Genomic DNA, 6000 nt, shown 5'->3' with positions numbered 1-6000 from the left:
TACCATATATCACTTTCAGCCTCATCAGAATCATGGTTAATGAGAGATTCTGCATCAGCATTGTACGCTGGTCGCAAGAGGCGTGAACATACTGCCCTCTTGTGCTGCCGTCTCTCCGCTAGGTCAAGGAAATATAGATCCTCGAAATGGCCACGAGTCTGGCTCGGCTCATTCAAGAGATGAGATGCTCGAAGGCGAACGCAGTCATGTCTTGTGAGACTGGGTGAGGTCGGGAACACCAGATAAGTGTGGAACTTCCATCTATAAAACCAAATTCTTTGATTAAAATTCTTCATTAATGAAGCTTAAGTAATGAAAATACAATATGTAAATGCTCTTTCTGAGTTTTTATTATAAATTTCTGATAAGAATTCATTTTTCCTTTATTAGCTTTCAACAAATCTCTGATACCAGTTGTGAGACCCCCGCCCCCTCCATGGTGCCCCCTCCGCGGTGTCCCCTCCGAGGACACTGGCGACGACGAAAGCAGCGTCAGTCTCTCGTGCGCGGGGCAGGGATCCACACTCGGGGCGTCGCCCACCACGAATGTCCGGACAAGAGACTAGTCTGGCAACTCCTTCGAAAACCGAGCCCGAAAAAACTTCCCTCACCCGGAAGGCACGGGCGATTCCTCCAGGGAAAATCTTCTAATGGAAGAATTAATCTAACAGGTCAAAGTCTTAACTATTTAAACTGATCCCACCGAACCTGAAGTCACATGGTCAAATCAAAGAAGAAGAGACTTACACTTGGTCCATAGAATCACCGCTTTTTTTCTCCTTTAATGAGACACAGCCGTTGATTCCCTCCCATAGAACAAGGGTCTTCTTAGGACTTAATCTAACTAACGTAACTAATCGTAACTTAATAGTATCACAAGAATCCCCCGATCCAGCCTACCCCAACTGGCCCATGGGTTAGCCAACCACCCGACCATTGTATTGGTGGGATTCCTTTTAAGGATTTGGTTATGTTTTGCCCGAGTACCGAGGAAAAGAGTTCCCAGGTCCCCTAACATTTCATGCAAAAATTAAGGTAGGCATACAATGTACACACACCCAATATGAAATTGCCATTATAACAGAATCGGTTGTCTTTAAAACAATCCTTCAATAAAAATCATAATATTATTGATCATCATCCTCCAAAATTCTGAGTCCATTATATTACAAAATATGTCATCTGGACTCTCCGTTGTTGAAGACCAGCTGGCCAACCAATGAGATCCAATATCAAAATTTGATTCCCAAAAGTCATTCTTTTAGTCTATCCGAATCTTCCTCGACGCACGCATGGGTGTTCTAGCAACCGCGAGCCCATGCATCACCTGGTCAAAACCCTCCAAGATCCTACATAGGTGTCCTAGCACTTCACTCAGGGACCGCTTCGTCGTTCCTCGCCTATCGTACCGGAAGCGTACCATTTTAACCATACCAAGGCTGGTCAAGACCTCGGCAGGCTTTATCGCGAGCAGCGTCCTCCTCGACGACTCTCCGCCAGCTGTGCAACGAGCCTCTTCTTCGATTAAACACATACCAAATGCTTCCTCTAGCATTCTAGCATAAAATTGTCTTTTAAAAGAAAACAGAGGTTCTATGCAAGTAAAATTCCCAGTTTAAGATTGGTTCCATAAAACCCTTTTTCCTTAAGCCCTAATTTCATAATGAGAATCCTTGATCTCTCATCAAGATAATTTACCCATCATTTGAGTGACTATCCAACTAGATTCTTGGTGATTTCGATCAAGGGAGAACTAGTTAATTCAACGATACTCCATTATTTGTATTAATACTCCATTCTTTGTATTAATAACTGAAATCGGTCACTCATGAGATTTTTGCTTGATTCAGATCGAGAGATAGACAAGTAGTTTGTTGACCATCTCTCTCATAGTCATGGTCTAACTAAAATCATTCAGTTTCGTTCTAGTTTGATTCTAAGGATTTTCTTCAGAGATAAACATCTACTCAGCTTCTAATCGTAAGGAAATTCCAACTTTGTGAATTTCTTTCTTCTTAACCATAATAGATTAAGAATTGATTTTATATGAGAATATCGAATTTTAATAAAAATACTCTTCTTCTATTTAATCTAATTTTGGATAAATACCAATTCAATGATTTAACCACATAAAATATCTAAAGATATTCTTTCTACGACTTAATTTATCAACCTTAACTCCCTAGATGAAATTATGATAAAAATTCCTCTTTTGTCACACCAAAAATTAATTCAAATATTTCTCTACTTAAATATCATAAAAATTCTTCTTTTAACTAAATACAACTATCCATTTTTTTGAATAAGCTTAAAGTTTCTCTTTTCCTCATTTAATGATTGGATTTTAATTGTCGTGGAAATTCTTCTTTTATCATAAAATAAATTTTAATTAAAATTTCTCTTTAAATTAAAAATAATAATCATTATTCGAAGTATACCAAGAATTCTACTTTTTCTATTTAAATGATTGAATTCTAATTATGATGATAATTTCTCTTTTATAATTTAAGTTTTCTCATGTATAAAAATAAATTTAACTAAAACTTCTCTTAAAATTAAATAAAAATATCTATTAATTTAAATATGACAAGAATTTCACTTTTATCATTTAAATGATTGAATTCCAAATATGATGAAAATTTCTCTTTTATCATTTAAGTTTTCTCATGCATAAAAAAAATAACTAAAATTTCTCTTAAAATTAAATAAAAATATCCATTAATTTAAATATGATAAGAATTTTACTTTTATCATTTAAATGATTGAATTCTAAATATGATAGGATTTTCTCTTTTATTATTTAAATTTATTCATTAATAAAATAATCTATCTAAAATTTCTATTTAATTTTAAGTAAAAAATATTCATTATTTTAATATACAAAATTTTCTCTTTCCCCATTGAAAAACATAGATCTTCATTATCATGAAAATTTCTTTTTTTGCATAAAAATAAAATTACTAAAAATATCTCTTTTTCTCGAATTAATTATTTAAATATAAACACTAAAAATTAGTTTTTCATGAATGTAATGAAAATTATTCTTTTAGCATAGGGTAACTAATCGTAGAATATGATAAGAAGTCCTCTTTTTACATTATGCATAAAAATAATTTATGTATTAATTTTCTAAAAATTTTACCATAGCTCCACTGCTATTACTGATAATTTTTAATAGTTTCTAAAAGAATAAGACTTAATAATACGATTATGATAGAGTAACTATCATTCGGACCTAAATCTAATTTATGAAATTCATCATAATTTTATAATAATTTTATTAGTAAAAGCATTAAAAAAAGTCATTTTCTAACCTCTAGCTTAACTAGAGGTTAGAAAATGACTTTTTGATCTTTAAAGTGAGAATTTATCAATGAGAAGCATCATTTGAATAAGAATTGATCATAGAAATAAAAGAGAGATATACATAAAAAGTATCCTAATTAAGCATAAATGTAAACTTTTTGTGATTAATCATTTAGAATTCTTTAGAAAACTTAATTTGCATTGAAAAACCATTCATTTGAAACTTCTCAAGCTTGAGAGGGGTTGAGAAGTGAAAACATTGAGAATATTAGAGAAAAAAATCATAAAATTACATCTTACCTCTTGATTTACTTGCTTCTCTATCTTAGAAGGAAGCTCCCAACCATTCAATTGGTTAGTGTGTTGAGAGGAAAGTTCCAAGGATGGTTGAAGAGAGAGAGAAGCTCCAATCTCTCTAAAATGTAGAGGATTTTTAAGGGATAATAAAAAATATGCTTATTTTAATGTAATACTGGCATGATCTAGTTTACATATGAGAATACAAAAGAATGAGGGTCTATTTATAGATGAGGTAGGCCACTAACTGAGTCCAACTAAGTTCTAAAATTTTTCAGATTCAATTTGGCTGAATTTAGATTTGGATCAGTTTAGCTCCCATTTTGATCTAGTTTCATTCAAGAGAGAGGAGAGATAAAAATATCTTAATATTTTTAAATTAAAAACTCATCCACATGTGTGAAATAGGTGCCTACCTCAAAGTCTCCCCCTCCTTACCAAGGTGTCAAAAATGTATCATTATTCTAAAATATCTCATATTTTAAGTAATATCTCATAGTTTTTAACTAATAAACCTTGTACTCGATCAACTCTTCATCTTATGTGAGCATTTACTCATTTTTGGGTATTTTCTTTTATTCATTGGATTTATCTCATCCCAACACTTGGATTAATCTTATTGGTCCATAAGAATCTTAATTGAATCATAATCTAAACATTTTAAAAAATCTTGACCCTTAAGCTAAGGTCTTTTAAATCATTTTTAATTGATTCCTAATGCACCTTAGAGAATTTATTTTAAACTTCTGTTTTAGCAAAATATTTTTTTGATATTAGGAGAATTTGTTTATCCAAAAATATCTCAATATTGAATTATCTCTCTAGAATTTTTCATCTCTAACCAAAAATAAAGAAAAATAATATTTTCTTGTATTCAAAAATAGGAAATGATTACAGGGGATTGAAGTAAAGCTTATTCATTATTCAGGCTGAGGAGAAATAAGGATAAGCAGATGCACAATGCTATGTATTCACAAAACAGGTCAGCTATATAGTACATGATTATGCATTAGTAATGTGCTATATAGCTCATACTGATTGCTATCTAGTACATGTGAGCTATATAGCACATGCACAGTGCTATTTATGAATCTTAGACTCATGCATCATTGTACAAATGCTATATAATTGGTTCAGTGCTATATAACTGGTTGAGTGTGTTGTAGAGAGTGCTTTATATAGTACATGGTTATGCAATAGAACCCCAGGCTTTAATGATGTGTGCTATATTAGGGGTGGTCATTGAACATGTGCTATGTAACTGGTTAACTGTGCTATATAGCTCGTTAGTGACTGCTACATGGCCATGCCAAATAGCCCTGGAGTTAGTAGTCAATGTGGTATACCAAGGTGTTGTGACTATATAGCACAAAGATGGTACAATGATAGTGCTGCATAAAACAATGATATGCATCATATCTCTATGCTTGAGTGATCATGTGATTCTTTCAGCTATATAGCCCGTGCACAGTGCTATTTGTGAATCTTAGACTTATACATCATTGTACAAATGCTATATAACTGGTTCAATGCTATATAACTAGTACATGGCTAGGTTTTAATGATGCGTGCTATATTAGGAATGGTCATTCAACATGTGCTATGTAATTGGTTAACTATGCTATATAGCTCGTAGAGAGTTCTATTTACTACATGATCATGCTATATTAGGGACGTTCATTCAACATGTGCTATGTAATTGGTTAACTATGCTATATAGCTAGTAGAGAGTGCTATTTACTACATGATCATGCTATATTAGGGATGGTCATTCAACATGTGCTATGTAATTGGTTAACTATGCTATATAGCTCGTAGAGACTGCTATTTACTACATGATCATGCTATATTAGGGATGGTCATTCAAATGTGCTATGTAATTGGTTAACTATGCTATATAGCTTGTAGAGACTGCTATTTACTACATGATCATACAAAATAGCCCTCTGCATTAGTCAATGTGCTATACTAGGGTGTTGTGAGCTATATAGCACAAGGATTGTGAAACATGAATGCTATAGAGGACACTCATATGCACCACAACTACTTGCTTGAGATATCATGTGCTATATAACTAGTTACATGAGCTATAGAGAACATGCATTGTGCTATGAATGGAGAACACGTGTGTTTTATTATCATGAAACTTCATTGAGCAGGTGCTAGGTAGTAGTGCATAACTTGTAGAGAGTGCGTGGTCATGCTCATGGCTTGAGACTTCAATGACATACTATATCACGAGTAGTAAGAGCTATATAGCACAAGGTAGTATATATCACGGGTAGTGTGAGCTATATAGCATTCTTCAATGAGTAATCCATGACCCCTACACCATGATATGCAAGACATGAATAACAAACTACACTCTTATCCACACAGTGGTGGAGGTATGTACCT

The sequence above is a fragment of the Cibotium barometz genome, chromosome 32 (genome assembly GCF_041138505.1).
Source record: "Cibotium barometz isolate CiBa-2024 chromosome 32, ASM4113850v1, whole genome shotgun sequence".
Classification (NCBI taxonomy): domain Eukaryota; kingdom Viridiplantae; phylum Streptophyta; class Polypodiopsida; order Cyatheales; family Cibotiaceae; genus Cibotium; species Cibotium barometz.
The sequence above is the reverse complement of the archived record's forward strand: the minus strand, read 5'-3'. Positions refer to the sequence as shown.